Here is a 19,372-nt window from a genome sequence, read left to right as displayed (position 1 = left end):
AAACTGTTAACAATATTCAAACATAGAAACACAACCTTTTGATTTGTATGCTACTTAGGTTATTTGAGGTTATGCGACCAATATACTCACTTCAATAAATTTGCAAAATGAGTTCAATAACTTTAATAAATAACTATAGTTTTTTTATGCACTTCAAACATCTTCAATCTCTATTAATGTATTATAACAATTAGCACTCACACAATAATTACAGAATGTTACAAAACAACGCACAAATTTGATAGCAGCACAAACTGTCAGGAAAACCTGGAATTAAAATAGAAAACACATTATGGCTGTGTTGTAATATTATAATGTTTTACGTAGAACAATTGGTCAAACTTCATCTTTTGCAATCTGCATTACACTACTGATCAAGCACTTTACAAATTTAAAATATGAACTTTAAAAATTTAAAATTTGGAACAAATGTTTTCTGCCTCTTCGATGAACTTCAGCTGAAAATATTCACAGTTGTTAAGTAACAGTTCACTTTGTATTACGTGTCGTGGCGCAGTCTGGCGGATCCAATGTAAAACACTCCACCATCAACAACAATTTATGATTAAAAAATTAATTAAATAAACTATTAAAATTTGGACCGAATTATGAAATCTAAATCATTCTCGGATCCAACTGAAGACACACAAAAAGTTTCATTAAAATCGGTCCACCCGTTTAGGAGGAGTTCAGTAACATACACACGCACACAAGAAATATAATATATAAAGATATATATATATATATATATATATATATATAACACACACACACACACCCGCTCGCGCGCGCGGTACCCCTTTTATTTTTGCATAATTCATGAAGTATTGTTTGATATGTAGGCTGATGAATCTTTATTGGGACATTTTATTAAAAGCTACAAAATATATGTTTAATAGTTCCTTTGAAAGATGTATTCAAAACGATAAATCAGTATTGGAATCACTATTTACGTAATTAATTAGTTATTCATATTGAATCATTTGTATCTTAGTAGGTAGTCATGTTTTTAATTTATTTTATGAAACGTAATTAGTATTAGGGATCAAAATAATTTCCTTTATTAAATAATATATTGTCAGAAATTATAAAAGAGTTTAGTTTAGTAACATAAGATGCAAGGTATGTATTTAATTAGTATATAAAGCTAAAGTTGAAGATCTGTAATTTTCAATCATCATGGGATAGTTAAATCTTTTGAAACGAATCAATTTGACAAACATCCATAAATATACGGATATGGACGTTTTATTTTATATTTACTTTGCGTTCAGCTTCATTCTGTAATAGAATTTTGATAAAAGGTGAATGTAGATATAAATCAAGGTTTTTTTAAATTTATAATAAAGGATATTACGTGGAAGGGTTTTGGGAAGCTTATACTAATATTGCTCGTACATAACAAAAACGTATATAAACTCCAAAATATTTAATTTGGCTTTTAGGTTAAAGATGATTGTTACAGGTGTGTTGTATGATAGCACGGACATTATTACTTGAGACAGTTTAAGACAGCTCTTTAAAGATACAAAAATCTCTATTAGTGCAGCGGGATCAGCGATAATTATGAGACTACACTTTATGGCGTTTTATAACTATAGTTTAGGTCGTCCTTGTCCTTACAATAGGCGTTTCGTGAGTTGTTTATACTGTGAAAAAAATTTACATTTATATTACTCACTACTACTACTTACTATTTATTTATTATTTTGTTTCTATTCTCTGCTGCCTTATGTATTATTTATTATATGCTTATTCTCACTGATATATACATAAAGTGTAGTTTGGTAATTGTTTTAAGTATGCCTAGGTGTTGTTTGTCAACTTTTATGAAATTAGTCAGTGAATTGATTTGTGCTTGACTAAACATTAGAGGTGATTTACACCTGAAGACAAAGACAGTATCCAATCCTGAAAACCTCGTTTTATTTTCTTGTAACATTTAAATTCATATCGGTTTCCTTGTAAATATAATGTGTAAAACCTCCATGTGGATAGTCCATATTTCATACATACAATAACCCCCCCCCCCCTAACATTACATAAGGAGTTTCGAGCTCTGACGTTAATTTACTGCAATAATGTTCTAAAATTGTATTCTAGAATCAAACCCCAGGTAGCTGACTTCACACACTAATAAAAGTACCTGTATTTTATATTGAAATTTGTATTGCATTCCTAATTAGTGCCGATATACACTGCTGTTATTTAATGAAAGGTATAAAATTAAGTATAAAGTAAGGCTGTTACAGGTATAAAATTAAATCAATTAAAAAGTCACTTAAATTTTGTTACTTATGTTGGATTTATTCATAAGTTTAAAATTCTTATTGTTTTAACCATACATTTGTTAACCATTTAAAACTTAATAATAAGTCTGGCTATCTTCAATGGTAATAATTTTGTTGTTGTCAAAGTTCAAGTAAACACACCACGCAAGATGCCTTTTTAATCTTTCCTAATAGACGCTTAATCAAAGTCTGTAACTAATATTTGAGTTTACTGTATAATGATCGAATAATGGAGTTAAAGTTTCCTTTAAAATGTAATACTAAAGAACATTTCCACAAATGTTAAAATATATCAAACCTATAAAGTCAAACATTTCCATAAGTAACCTTATTCAAACATTAAAAGATCTAAAAGGTTTAAAAGCTACTTCAAATGTATCCTGAAACAAAACAGCTACGTTACACGCTAACCAATTTAAACAGTAAACTTCAATTTAACGTCTACGATTTTAGAGAATATCAAATTATTAGCTAGAGTTTTAATTTATAATGCATATATATTAAAAGAACATTAATTAATGGAACCAGATAGCGACTTACAATTAATGATGATTTGAAAAACAGAGACATCCATTATCCGGGAGCTTTACAGATCCATCGCATTCTGCGTCAGTTTCATGAGGTTAGGCCAGGAGAGTGTGCCAATGGAAGAGAGAGGCAGGTGGGATAGTCAGCCACTTTGAAGAAACAATAAAGAAATGAATCGAGAATGTTAACTAACTGGAATCAACCGCGGTTCCGATAAAACCAACAGTCCGCTGGCAAACACTAGACTCAAGTCATTACTTGATTCCAACAAAGAAGACTATTTATGGGCCAATTGTCTCACTACTATACTCTACAAATTATTGTAATATTTATTTTTGTAATTAAATTTATTTGTAATGGAAATAGATCAAAAATAAAGTGAAACTATGCAAGTTCTTTAATAGGATGAGAAGGCAATAAATGTTTAATAAAGATACCTTTTGACCTCAGTGTCTATTTAGCATAATTACGACGTTAATGTGGTGTTTAAAAACAATATATACAATACCAGAACCAGTTATCAGTGTAACACAGTTGGGATATTTTCATTATTTTAATACTCAAAAGAAAAAAGTTTACCCTCATTAATTTATTGTTATTAAATTAGTAGTTTAAATAAAATTAATGTGTGCAAAACAAGATTAAATTTAAGATTTTAGTATTTGATAAGCATTGCACGTAGCGCAAAAATACATTAAATAAAAGTTGCATTTTATTTATAATTTTATGTATAACAAGTCACGAGTACAGTAAACCAATTAATTAATCATGACTACACCGTTTAAAATTATAACATTTAAGGTTGAGAATATTATACTTGGTTTTATTAGCTAGAGATCCCAAACAGTGTATTTCTCAATAAACATTTTAAGAGCCTGGAGTTTGTTTCAGAAATGTAATTGTCTTGAACTGTTTGTCCTTGTGTAAAGATTGCCAGTTCTATTTACGTCCTTTTGTCCTATAATCCTTAGTTTCCCGACACTGGAATTCAAACAATATACTATCAAAAGCTATCCTTGAGTAGCTAAAATATTACATACAGTGTAATCTGCACATAATAATAAATAATTTTGAGTTATAGTGGCCACGGACCAATGGTTTGATTCAAATAGTTTCTACCATAGGTATCAAACACATTAATTATTAAAAGAAGTTTTAATTTTTAAGGTAAAGATATATTTAAGCTAAATTAAAAGCTTCTCCAGCAATTAATCATTTGAAGTAGTGTTGGTAGATAAATAGAAAACTGTAAGTTTAGGCATTTTCTTTAGTTATAAATAAGTACCATCATTCGTGATGGCGTAAACCACATACTTTGAATGATAATTAGAAATATATTTTTTGATCATAAAAGTATGTAATATTTAGTTTAACGACTTTTGGTAATATTGATTCCTTTTTAATATTAGATAAAACATTTATTATCTTTAGTTTCTGTCTACCTACTATTTATTAATTTTTTTTTAATTACCAATAACTATAAATTACCGTACCAAATGACCAAAATACCACCTGGAATAGAAAACAAGTTATTTAATTAGGACAAAACATTTCTTACTGATATTTAACACTTGAAATTTACAGAATTAATAAGTATCTTTTTTACTAAACAGATCATGATAAAACCTCAGCTATTTATTAATGCTCTATTAACCGATTTAATAAAAATGTTAACTTGCATGTTTGTTTTTATGCTCATTACACCTAAAAAATTATTATTAGAATATTAAACCCTTTGAAAAACTCTAAAAGCGAATAAATTGAAACTTTGAAGTCGTTTTGTTAATGAAATCGCATAGCAAATTAAATGATTACTACTTTCAGTTTACAAAGAGGCAATAACGGTACAAGTTTTTTTTTTTTAATTAAATTATACTGGATAGTAAAATATAATCGCATCCTATTTTTTATATTGGGTTTAAAATTAGTTACGTGTATTTTAGTGGTTGCGTTTAGTTCAAAAGGAGGGGTGCTTTTTACATCTGAGTAGTGGTATATTTCAATTACTTGTTTTGGCTCTTTCAAAGCTTTTTAAAATTTATATTTCTCATATTTATATTGTACAAATTAATACGTAGGGCTACACATCCTGACTGCAGTTGCCACAATTGTTATTAACTATTGTATACACATGAATTCCGTTGTTTTTGTTATGAAATCACCAAAAAGACACTATTTGTACAATGTTGATGTAGAAGTAAAGTTTGTCAACACTACAACAATACCCTGAGTAAACATTTACTTTGAAATAATTAAATAACAGTATTTAAAACATAAGGTAATGTAAATATGCTGTTTATTGTCCCTATGAGCTTACATAAATATTAATATTCAAGGAATTTGCTTTAACAGTATTTTAGATAAATGTTATGTTACTACATTTTTCATATAGTTAACATAAAGATCCAAAACATATATTTAGGTCAATATTTGTTGATAGACTCTCAACCCTCAAGGTCTAGTATTTGATTAATTGGTATACATAGTTTGTCTTACATAGCTCTGTGCTGGAAATGGGGTTTCTAGGCACTATGAACCATTCTTCTCTCATTTATCTTTAACTGAAAGTACCTATGCTGTTCCTACGTATTGACGCATAACCATCCATTCAAATAATCAGTACTCTGCATTCTTTTAGAACATAGCCACGATCACTTGACAGCTTTTGGCACTTCCGATTTTCAGTTCACCAAAACTGTTATCCTACTTGATTATTCGCACAATATCAATGTCTGATAACAAAGCAGTTTTATATTTTCCGGCGTAGATTTGTTTTTACTTTTGCGATTTATTGATTTACGTTTCTCGTACTTTCATCCTATAACTTCCCGTATTATATAGTAACAGACTTCTTTAATTATGGGACTCTACCCTATCTCTTTCTAGTTTAATTTTGCAACAAAAACGTGTAAGAAACATTGAGTATTGCTAGTAAATTTTTAAATTTATACTTTAATATTAACCAAATGACTAATTACAATTATTTGGTAAATATTTTATTTTGGTTCCGATGGTTTAAAGTAGAATGAGTTAAATTACAGCGTATAGAGCAAGATGAATTTATTATTGCACATAAATGGTAGTAAACAAAATATTTTTAGCGAAATTTACGACATTGCTTCCAAAGTCAAGATCCTGCTGCATTATCTTAAGCATTTCAACTGTGAATTACTGCAAAGGAGTAGAATGTTGTAGAAATGCAAGAATACTTCATAAATGTTTTATTCTAAAGAATTAGAAATTTAAAATAAAGAAATGTTTTTAGGTATAAGGAATTATTAAAAAAAACCTTTTCAACAAAGGTATATTTATATAGGTACTAATTTAAACAAACTCTCCAATAACATAAGTTTTTATTTTTGTGAGGCCTTTCGTACTCAATGAGAACATCTTCGGACCCACACAACTGAATAAAAGTATTAATTTTTACTTTTATAATAAAGATAATTAATATTACTTTAATTCAGTTGTGTGGGTTCGAAGATGTTCTCATTGACTACGAACTGCCTCACAAAAATAAAAACTTATGTTATTGGAGAGTTTATTTAAATTAATATATATCATTTCCAATAAGAAAAGAGCTTCAAGAACGTAAAGCTATATTTGTTTCATGGACACCGACCGTATCTAAAACTACCTCTCATACTTATGTATCTTTATATAACATATATATATTTCTTCTGTGCGTGTGTATGGGGCTGAACCTCCTCCTAAACGGGTCGACCGATTTTTAATGAAACTTTTTGTGTGTCTTCAGGTGGATCCGAGAATGGTTTAGATTCACAATTCGGTCCAATTTAAGTAGCTTATTTAATTAATTTTTTAATAATAAATTGTTGATGTTGGAGTGTTTTACATTGGATCCGCCAGACTGCGCTACGACACGTAATACAAAGCGAACTTTATACTTAACAGCTGTTAATACTTTCAACTGAAGTTCATCAAAGAGGCAGAAACATTAAATGTTTACATTTAAAATTTAGAAAAATGTTATTTGTAAAGTGCTTGATCAGTAGTGTAATGCAAATTGCAAAGATGAAGTTTCACCAATTGTTCTATGTAAATATTGTAATATTACAACACAGCCTTATGTTTTTCTTATTTTAATTCCAGGTTGTCCCGACAGTTTGTGCTGCTATCAAATTTGTGTGTCGTTTTGTAACATCGTGTAATTATTGTGCTAAGTGATAATTGTAATAATACATTAATAGAAATTGAAGATGTTTGAAGTGCTTAAAAAACTATAGTTATCCATTGAAGTTATTGAACTCATTTTGCAAATTTAATGAAGTGAGTATATTGGTCGCATAACCTAAGTAGCATACAAATCAAACGGTTGTGTTTCTATAATGTAAATAACTATTGTTAAAAGTTTAGATAATCAAGTTTTAAACTAATTGGATTGAAAATAATTTGTTGTAATTTAAATTTTTAAATTGTAGTCAAAACTGGTCACATAAGTTCAAAGTTAAGTAGCATACACATCACATGTGTGAATAACTATTGTTAATAGTTGTAGGAATTGGTTTTAAATTAAATTCTATTGGCCAGTTCCGATACTAGGCTATACTGTAATTTTAAATAACTAATATTATAACGTATATTTTTTCAATTTACAACTTAATTTATCAAAGGCCTAATGCGATTGAATGTACAATATTTTTTATTAATCCTTCAGGAGTGTACATAAACAAATTAGATGGTTATCCGATAGGGCTGAAGTATAATAAGTGGCCTCCATCTCAATCGAATTATTGATATTTCTGAATAGCCTATCTAAACTAGTATCCAAATTAGATTATAGTTATGTAAAGGCTGAAGTATAATAAGCGGCTACCATCACAGTCAAATTATTGATATTTCTGATTAGTCTATCTAAACTACCGAATAACATCATACTTATATAAAATTACAGTATAGTGTTGGAACTGGCTAACAAAATTTAATTTATCTAAAATTACTAAATAAGTATTCCCTATAGGGTCTGAAGTATAATAAGTGGATACCATCACAATCGAATTATAGATATTTCTGATTAGTCTATCTAAACTACCGAATAACATCATACTTTATTTAAAATTACAGTATAGTGTTGGAACTGGCTAACAAAATTTTAATTTATCTAAAATACTAAATAAGTATTCCCTATAGGGCTGAAGTATAATAAGTGGCTACCATCACAATCGAATTATAGATATTTCTGAATAGCTTACATAAACTACTAAAATGAAAAATCGAATTAGATTGTAGTTATTTAAAGGCTGAAGTATGATAAGCAGCCACCATCACAATCAAATTATTGATATTTCTGATTAGCCAACAGAATTTATTTGAAAAACCAATTCCTACACTATTAACAATAGTTACTCAATCATGTGATTTGTATAATTTGAACTTATGTGACCAAACTGTTAAAAATAGTTATTCACACATAGAAACACAACCTTTTGATTTGTATGCAACTTAGTTTATTCTACCAATATACTTTACTTCGTTCAATAACTTCAATAAATAACTATAGTTTTTTATGTACTTCCAACATCTTCAATCTCTATTAATGTAATATTACAATTAGCACTCATACAATAATTACACGATGTTACAAAAACAACACACATATTTGATAGCAGCACAAACTGTCCAGTAAAACCTGGAATTAAAATAGAAAACATTTGAAACTGTGATCGTAGTGGGGTGGGGGGGGGGGGGGGTGGGGGGGGGGGGGGGTGGGGGGGGGGGGGGGTGGGGGGGGGGGGGGGTGGGGGGGGGGGGGGGTGGGGGGGGGGGGGGACGTATAATCTGTAGTATAAAATCAGTATAAAACCAACTAAACTCAGGAACACGTAAGACTTGTGTTTAACCCATTACAATCAACAGCGATATATAAAAAACTAAATTATATAAATATTTTTAACAAATGATTCACAAAATTTTAGTGTAACATTAATAAAGGTAAAAAAGATTACTTATCTAGTTTTCAACGAAAGAGTATAGTTTTTAGTCATTGTATTCTTGTATTAAATGTTCCATCTGTAGCATAGGAATTCATAGAAAATAATATCGTTACGTATCGTAAGTCAGTAAGCACAGGAAATAACCATTAAAGAAAAATCTTAGGTAATTATGAAAGTGGCAAGAGGATCGCTGAGCGGTTACGTAGAAAGTTTGTGTGATAAAATGTAGTTTACTATGTTCAACTTCACATTTAAATGCTACATGCAGTCATTTAACAGTTTCTCACATACTAACTTTTGCAATAAACGATAAACTATTCGAAAGATAAATAAATATCTGCTATTGGCTTTTTGAAATTTAAGTATGTTAATCTACCTGTAATCTGAAATAAAAAAAAAAACATTTATAATGAAATATAAGATGACCTTCCTGAGTTTGCGAACAAAAAACTCGAGTTTTCGCAAAAAACGGAGATACAGGCGAACTTTCATTACATACAAAAATAAATGTATGCAGTACTTGGATACCGGCATACATACCAATTTTAAAGACTCACCAGCTTAGTAGAGACCAATTCAGAATTATGAAATTGTCAAAATTACCCAACGTTTATATTTTAAAGACGTTAGTTACTTTTCTTCAAGACAATTTGCAATCATATAAGAAGCAGTTACATACACTCTCATAACACTTGAGGTGGAAATATATACCGAACTAGAAGACTCGGAATGGTAGTTTCTGAACGTTTCCTTTTCCAGGAAGAAGTTCAATTCTTCAACCTACTGCCCAATTTGATTCAAAAAGCGGCAATGCCCAATGTATTTAAAACTCGTCTGAAAACCGCTTTTATTTTAGAGCAATCTGCAACTCAGTAGAGATTAAGGCACACTTTAGGGAGACTGCGTGATTGGCTGAGTGAAATTCTGAAGGAATGAGAAATTGGCTTAATCTAATAGTTGTATGCATGGATTCAATTTATATGTGGCGAATGACCGAAAACTCCAAGCATCTTGTTAATTTTGTAAGTCGCGATAACGCATTATTGTCAATACACAATAACAATTAACATAACGTTACTGAGATAATTAACTCGTAAATGTTCATAATTGTAAAGGATATAATTATAATCACAATATGATGTTTGCAGCACAGTTAATACTGAAACGAGTTAAAATAACCTTCCTACTTGATACATAGATTTAAAACATCCAATATGTTTTCACAAAACAGTATGCTGCGAAATCGCTGAATACACAACTGATCGGTTTAGCAAGCAAGCAACGATTCTGTAGGCTCAGGGAGTAATGTTCCGTGAGATAAGATGTACATTATTGATAAACTGTACCTTCTCCACGAACACCCTAAGTATTAAGTTTATACATCACTCTTGGTCAATGTTTTGCCTGAAAATACACTGCGGTTGTATATATTACTCACTGGCAAGCAAAATTTTGTAAATATTATTTTTAATGTATAATTGTATTTTTTCGAATTTATATATTTCATTAAATGAAAAAACAAACATTATTTATCTTTTGTATGGAAATCTTTTGTATTTAAAATTTAATCTCATTAGGATACCATAAATACTGAGCCTATAACCTAAAATATAATTCTTCACTATGCTCAACCTGAAAGATAGGTTTGTTGTTGTTTTTAGTTCTTTGTTTTGATAAATTAACGTTTATTAAAAAAATACATTTGAAAAAAATTTTTGTTGGTTTAACTAAGTAAAAGTACACACATTAAAACTATAAATATGACTTATAAAATTATTATATCGAGTATAAATTAAATATTTAAAGATAAAAAAAATATAATTAATAAAATATATATATATAATATATATATATATATATATATATATATATATATATATTAAAATACTAATTTGATAAATTTTAGAATTGTTGAGATCGCACTTAAATACATTTTTAAATCAAGGCTTCAATATCCATTGAACCTAAGGTGGTTCTCTTTTCCTCTTCTTATAAAGTGTTTTAGTTCTACGTAAAGATTTACAAATATTCTACATACATCTGATTGGAATCCTGCTTTTACGGTATTTATTACTATACATATTTCTTGTTATGTTTTTAATTCTTGGTTTGGGTTATGTTTGTTTGTTTCTTGAAATCAGTGCGTTTCTAAACGAGGGTCCGCACCCATGCCTTTACCACCGGAATAGTTTTTTGCGGGTACTTTGAAATATCTGTGACGTATAGTGTCTGGGAGTTTGTCATTTACTTCAAAAGAGCCTATTGTACTATTGAAATACAGTTAGAGTACTATTAATGTTGTACACCGAGGATGAGTTATTTTATTACTATTAAGATTTAGTCTTTCTTAGTTATTTTTGTTATGATTTAAATGTTCTATATTTTTAAGAATAACAGCTTCACAAATAGCTCAAGTGGTTGTTTTCAAGAATCTTTTAATAAATAACAACGTTCATGGAATTTAAAAAACTGAATTTGAGTAAGAGCAATGTTAGGTAAAAACTGTAGGGTAAATAATAATGCTATCTCTCGCTATCACCAATACCACAGTAGTTGTACCAGTGGGTTACACACAGCTACCTCTCCTCAGACTATACTCATGACGGATATATACGAGTACACGATATCCCTGACGATATCCTAAAGACTTTATACGATTAAAATAGTAATCAGTTTCTTTTTCCAACATATTACAGATTTATTAGTGTACAAGTACTACAAGCTATCCATAAATATTAGCGCTGCGTGTTTATGAAAAATAAACCAATGATAAGCAATAAAATAATGCTATTCATCCATTCAAGTACATATTTATTTCCTCATTGAAGAAGTAGCATCAAAAGTGTTGTAAAATGTGTCATTCCTGCGGTAATTTTTGTTGGTCTCTAGGCAATTTCAATGCCATTTTCAAATCCTGCACAGGAGGATATGCATTCGACCTAACTCAATATATCTTATTTATAAATATAGTTCCTTTACAATTTAAAGGCTGCAGATTAACTTATTCTGTGGTATTCTGTGCATAGTTAGATCTAAAGCTACATATCCTGTCGAGAAATATGAACCATCATCTAAACTTTGTTATTTAGATATGAAGATAGATGGTAAGTTACACGTCAATCACTTTATTAGTTTCTCAGATATTTCCATTATTAACCTACTTAAATCCAAATCACTTACATTTAATCATATAATTATAAAACTTATCTGTAAATAAAGATTTATTCGAAAATTTAAGTATATATTTTAAATTGTACTCGACATAATCTATCAAGAGTCACGTCATTATTATATTTAAACTCAATTATAGGAGTGCAGAAAGTCATTTATAGTTTTCAACTGTATATGTCATTTTGTTAAAGTAGATCATATTCATAGATGTTTTGTGACATAAGGAAAGACAGACTGATGACTGGATGGACGAGGAACAATACCAGCCCTTTCAGTGATAGCAAAATATTAAACCATTTCTGTACCTGTACAAAACTAAATTAAATTATTAGCTAAATTAGATTTCAATATTTCCGGCTGAAAGTTAAGTAAGCCTAACAGTCAAATAAAAATTATAATATATAAATTAAACTATTTAATATTATGCACTTTATACTCAAAATGAGGCTTTGTTATACTTTTAAAATGACGCGCAAATAATTATATAGCGCTTATAGTAAAGGAAGAGAAACACGTTAGTAAGTATCACAAACATTAAACTAAATTCTATTTAGCTTACTATTTGGCAATATAAGAACCATTTATTAAATATTGTGTACCTCAATAATTCTATAATGTCTGGACACATTCTTTGCTCTTGAGCGGTGCTTTGATTTTCTCCTCAAATTGTCCTAGATTTTGAAGGTGCGCGGTTTATAATGGTTTACCTGTTATATTTAGAATTGTTTGTTACGTCTATATTCCTTCAAACCTTTGATTGATAGCCAATTTTTTCTCGTGTTTATAAACCTTGTTATCATATTAATTTACAGGACACAGTAGTCCAATCCGTTCATTGACTATTTTAACTGCAGTTAATATTCTTGTGATTTTCCGGCTTCGAACCTCAGTTTCAAGAACTTCGTGGTTGTTTTGAAATTCTGTATCACATGTGTAATATGAAGAAGCTCTCTCATCGCATTACATTGCTCCTCTACCCACTTAAACAGTAGGCTGCACATTAAGGCATGGTCAGAGGTGGTAGTCTGATTTTGTATAACCAGATGTTTGCTTACACATATTAAGATCATAAACTACAGGAAGGGACTATTTGACACAATTGAGTGGTATAAGATGTGTTTATGCAATTATTTAAGTTGCTATATTTCCAATTTAAGTTTACAATATTTTATTGCAAAGATGTGAACAAAGTAGATGTCAACATTACTGGACTAGATATATGAGGGTTGGAATCAGATCTGAGAGGCGTCGATCTGTAGTAGACACAGATTACGGTTCTGCCTGCTAAGGTGGAAACTGAGAAGAATCCCCGTTAGACAGAATGTCAGGTACATAAAGCGTTGATGACGCGGACGAGCGTGGCGGATCGGTGTCTCTCCGAACGGATTGGCCGGCGACGAAGCACGTAGCTGTGGAGACGACACGATCTTCCTTCTAACAGGATAAAAGTCAGTACGTTTAATTTTTACTTCACTAACTTTGACTTTGTTCTTTATTAGTTGCTTTTTACTGTAGCCATATAGTTTCTGCCCAGTCATTGCCATACAATATTTTCAGTGTTTAGGAAATTACTTTCGCAGTATATTTTGTTTTAGTACAAAATACAGGTATTTTAATTTTAATTTTATTGTACGTTTTTTAGGTGGAGCTGAGACGAAGATACCTGGACCGGATGATCGTGGCGGGCGGAGGGGATACACTTTTAATCGTGACTTTGGGAATGGAATATTGTGTTGGTAAGTTTTGTTGTGTTAAGTGCCTACTAAGCTATTTTAGTAAGCCTTATTTTGTACTAATAAGATTAATTTTGTTTAAGAGGTTAAATTTAAAAAAGGACCATACGGTCCCAGTTTCGCCTCAATAAAGAGGTGTTTCTGTTTCATTCTACGTTCAAATTTGACATAAATACATTTTTCTGTAAATTTTAAACTTAAAGTAATGAATAGGTATTCTTATACATAAGGTGTTAATAAATACAACATTAATAAACATGTAATGTGTAACTATTTTAATCACAATAAATACTATTGATAACAATAATTGACTTTAGACAAATTATGCATAATCCATCATATTAAACACAATAAATTGTTATTTCTACTGAATAAAGTGCAAAGATATCTTTTTACTTAGGATTTACATTTGTGTTATAAAAATCGTCTGAGGTTTTTACATTGTTATATTCTTTTCAGTAATTGTTAGACAACACATGTTAAATTTTTGTAATACTTGAAGCAAGTGTATGTTTAAGTTTTGTAGCAATGTGTTTATATAATTAAACTGAAACTAATGACCAAATACACGGAGTTTGGAAACGTCCATACCTTTTGGCTTTATAATTTATTCTCTTAAGATAGCTTTCTTGGTATGCATAAAAAATGAAGTGTAAAAATAAGGCGTTCATAAAATCTTAAAAGAGTATTATTAATCAAATGAGGTACTGATATATATTTAGATTTATTTCGAAGAATATATATATATATATATATATATATATATATATAATATAAATAAATCATAACAAAATACACTTGTAAATACACTAGTTTCTAAAACTGTTTTCGAAATTGTAGTACTCAATAATCTAAAATTTTAATTTGTTATTTGCTATTTACTTTAACTCAATGTATCTTACACAAAGGGTCTGTTCATTCGGTTTGAAATGCTAAACAGGTTTTTGGTTTGATGGAGGAAGACAGTAATTTAACACTGACTTACAGTAAAGGCATTGTATAGCCAGCAAATGAAACATTAACATACAAATGTCAGCTTGAAAGTTCTATACTACTGTTTAATGTCTTCACTTGCCACATGCTGTGCTAAACTTTGATTACCGTGGTTTCATTGAACGATTAAATGTATTGTTTCATTATTATCTGAGGGTTACAAAAGCCGGTAGAAATTTTACTTTTTTCTGGCTGTTTGTCTATTTGTCTGTCTGCCTGTTGGCCGTACAATATCTCGAAAATCGAAGTATAATTTATATATATATATATATATATATATATATATATATATATATATATAAATTATATACATAAAATATATTTATTTTTACAATCTAATATATTGTAATAATATATTTCTAATATATATATTTACTTTTTATAGTTCAATGTTTATTGAAATTATATATATTATATAAATAAACATTGAATTATAAAAAGTACTTGCTCCGCCGGGACTCGAACCCGGATCTCTATATAATTATATACAATGTAAATTTATGCACTCCTAATCAGGCGAAAATCAATATGTATATAGTTATATATATATATTTGTGAATTCTATGATTTTCGCCTGAATAGTAGTGCATAAATTTACATTGTTCTTATAAGTATAACAGAAAATAGGAGAATAAATATAATCCTAACTGAGCTAAATCTAATCATATGATATTCTAACATTTATGTATTTTCGATCCCTAAAGGTAGGCCGATATACTTATAGATTTCATATTATTTGTTTCCTAGGTGTGTATTACAAAATTACCAATAAAATACCGATTAAAATAAAATTTGTTTCAAAATTGATAATCATTGTTATAAACCTAAATAATGCATAAGTTATACACGTTTGTATTTCCTGCGTAAAGTTATTGCCAGTAAAACATTAAGGTCAAATAAAATTTCTAATATTTTTGAAACGATGAATTAATATTTTTGTAAAAACTAGTGCAGCTCCAAAAGAAAATTGTTTTGTACAAAGCTTAATTCATTTCAAATTTTAAATTGTATCAGATTCAAGTATGATCCTCCGAGTAAACTAATTACTACAGTTTAGTTAAATTCATTTAAATGTAGTATGATGTAAGCCTCTGTTAGAATTTTTTAGAGATTTATACTTAGAATTCATAGTTTTAATTAAAAACAAATAACTGAAGACTTTGTATAATATATAGAAGCATTATTAAATGAATTATAAATATTTTCATATAGTAAATTATATGCATATGAATCCATTACTTTTAAAACTTGGTCGTTAGTTTTAAATTGTTTATTTCTGTATTTTTATTTAATTCACTGCTATTAAAAAAATCATATCTTACACCTGGTTATAAATTATATTTCATTTAGCTTTGTTAATTAAAAATTCTTTCTCAACTTTACGCGTAATAATATTAAACGCCAAAAGTCGGATGAACTTTTGTTATATTAACTGAAAAAATCAGTTAGAAGTTATTATTTTCGGTAATAATAATATGATTTGATTTATAAACAATTAACAAGTTTTATAACACAACTGTATTATAAAAACTTATAGAGTATGTGGCTTGGTTTATTGCTTCCCACACTGTAGGTATGTCAGGAGCCTTTTCGTTGATGGAACTGTACAATTCTTCGTTTTAAAGATAATTTAATATAACTTTTTGTCGTGTTTAGGTTCGTCTGTAACATCCAACGAGTTCAATTAGAGGGTTGAAATTTAATGTAAAATTCCACCTCTATTACCTTTTATCGAAAATGAAAATAAATTGTGTAGCACTTGTCCATTGACAATTTCTTTCCTCGATGCTGTACAAGTTACCATATGATAATAAATAAACTAATAGACTCTCACACATACCCAACATCCGTCGAGAGTTTAACATGGTTAATACAACAATATTTCATGTATTTTCTTGCTCAATGTTTTTGTTTCTATTAATCTAATACCCTTGTTTCACATGAAACTGTAGGAGGTTATTTTACATTTAGATTGATAATTATGTATAGTTTGCAAGCCATAAGATTTTCATATTATATTTGTGTTTTGAAATGAATGTGCACTAATAATACTTTTAAAAGTACTTTGATACCTAACAAAGGATCTGCAGGATTTCAAGAAGAATTAACAGGACGACAAGTTGTCAGGATGTGGTGTCGTAAACAGGATTTACAGGAGAAATAACTGTCACTGTGACAAGTGACATAGACACCACACATCCTGTGACCTCGACAGTATTGTGGCTCGAGTAGGTACAAGATATCCTTAAGATACTGGATTTTTGTACTAAAATTAAAATATTGTTTATACAATATTTTAATATATTCATAACATTTAATCTAAGTCATGAAAACTAATTACATATATAAATTTGTTTTTGTAGTAATAAAAAATGATATTATAGTTATAATGAAGTGAAAAATTAAGAAATATATTGCTTCAATAAGGATATGTTTTAGAGTAGTTTGTGAAAATATTCATTTAAGAACATTACGATTATGAACATTGAAAAACATCAGTATACGTAAAACTGTAACTATGGTCAATTCCATGTAATAAGTGAACATTACAGAGATATTCAATGCTTGTATTAAGTATGATTCTAGTCAATAAGCCAAATGTTCGAAGGAATAATGTTACTACTAAGCAGCGATGATGTAGGATTAAGATAGACAGTTGTGGTAATATTAGGCTTGCCAATTCATGTCATAAAATGCTGTATTACTAATCAGGTGGTATCAATAATCCAGGAAGAATACGAGCAATGATCCTGTTTAGATCAATTTGTTACAAATGAGGACTAGAAAAACGTAACATGAAATACTGAATATACAAGTTATGTATTTTATTAGTAAATTTCAAGCTGAATTTATAGAAGAATATAAATAAATCATCTGATTATTCATTTATTCTTTTAAATTTAAATTTATGAATATAATGAACCAAAATAAAAATAGTAATGTATCTTTTGTAAGAATGAAATAATTATAGTTGCAATAAATAGTAAGGTATTTGTGTAAGAATATGAACAAAATTTAAACGGAATTATTAATTTCAATAGATATGTAAATTAATGTATGTTGGTATTTAAATACGTTAATTAGTATTACAATACAGCTTTAGTCATGGAAAGGCTTACATCTCTTACGTTAAATCGTTGAGGGAATGGGATGGTCCCTTCACTTTGGCAATACCGTGCCCTTTGACCTGCAGGTAATCAAGTCATCAAGGGTGACAGCGACACTAAAACACCGTCCGTGTAATGACATGCCTCGGGCTCCCTTCAGATCATTAGGACACATCTCACCCTTCTCTCTAATAACTTTTCTATCATACTTTACTGAAATATGACCAAAATGCCTAAAATACCGTTCAAATACATGTTTTATACTGTTTATTCAAGTATCAATCGATTAAACATAAATTGAATAGGTAAAGATATATTCCTACATTAAAAAAGATTTATAAACATTCCGACTGGTTAAAATCAGCAGTAATTTCAACTTTGTTATTTTCTTCCTCCGTAGACTAGTGGATACAGTAACGATTTATTTGAGAGATCACGATTTCAAATCCTGAGGAGGTCCCATCAGACAAGAATAACATCCAAAGTGACCCAGACAAGTAAGCTTAGGCTAGAGCTACAGTATTGTTTCAAAACAAGTAAATGTAGAAAACACAGGTGTTTTTTTTATATAAGCTTGGTAATGTCAGTATTTTGAATTGTTACATCATGCATTTACAAAAACTAAGACACTAGCAGATATGTTTTAAAATTATTATAAGTTTTTTGAGTGTGGCTGTATAAAACATAATTAATAATTTATTGCTACATTTCCTGGTACGTATTCCATACTCAAGTATAAACAAGCTATGAAACTGAGTTGATATTGGGAAACTATGCAATTGAGTATTAACTAACCAATGACAAACCTGTGTTAATTTTAAGTTTAAAGTCCCCCTGTATAGGTTGAACGAAAGCCTAAACATACGCAAACACACACACACACACACACACACACACACACACACACACACACACACACACACACACACACACACACACACACACACATGTATATATATATATATATATGAATTCAAATATTAAACAATGCAATTTCGCCATTCAATTTGAAATGTATAAATAAAATATTTTATTATATTGGCATGTTATGATATGCCTGTCTTTTTGTATTTATTTTTAGGAATAAATGTTGTGTATTCGATCTGTTATAAAATAAACATTTTATTGTTATGTATATATGTGTATGTGTACATGTTTATTTTGAGGTTCTCGGTTAGAAATGAGTTCTATTCCTTCACGGTCTAATCACTCACGAAAATCCGAGATAGCTTATATAAAATGGAAATGGCCGTATATAACACCATTGACATCCACTGACCGACTCATCTCGGAGTGTCAACACTCCAAAGTGAATTTACATGAAATTTTATTCACATTTTTGTCTTCTTTGGTACTTGCAAAAAATATCGAACTGTGAACTAAAGCTATCAACTTACACATAGTTTATGCGTTCTTTATTCCGTTGCAAGGAATGTATACCTTCGTATTTTAGGCCTTACATATATGTAAAACAACCAAAATCATTATTTATTTTTATTTTTTAATTTACATTTTTTTATAATGCGTAGTGACCTAAATATATTATATCAGTTAAAAAGCAATATTAATCATTATGCTCATATACACACTAACCA

This window comes from Homalodisca vitripennis, chromosome 2 (assembly GCF_021130785.1).
Source record: "Homalodisca vitripennis isolate AUS2020 chromosome 2, UT_GWSS_2.1, whole genome shotgun sequence".
Taxonomy (NCBI): domain Eukaryota; kingdom Metazoa; phylum Arthropoda; class Insecta; order Hemiptera; family Cicadellidae; genus Homalodisca; species Homalodisca vitripennis.
The sequence above is the reverse complement of the archived record's forward strand: the minus strand, read 5'-3'. Positions refer to the sequence as shown.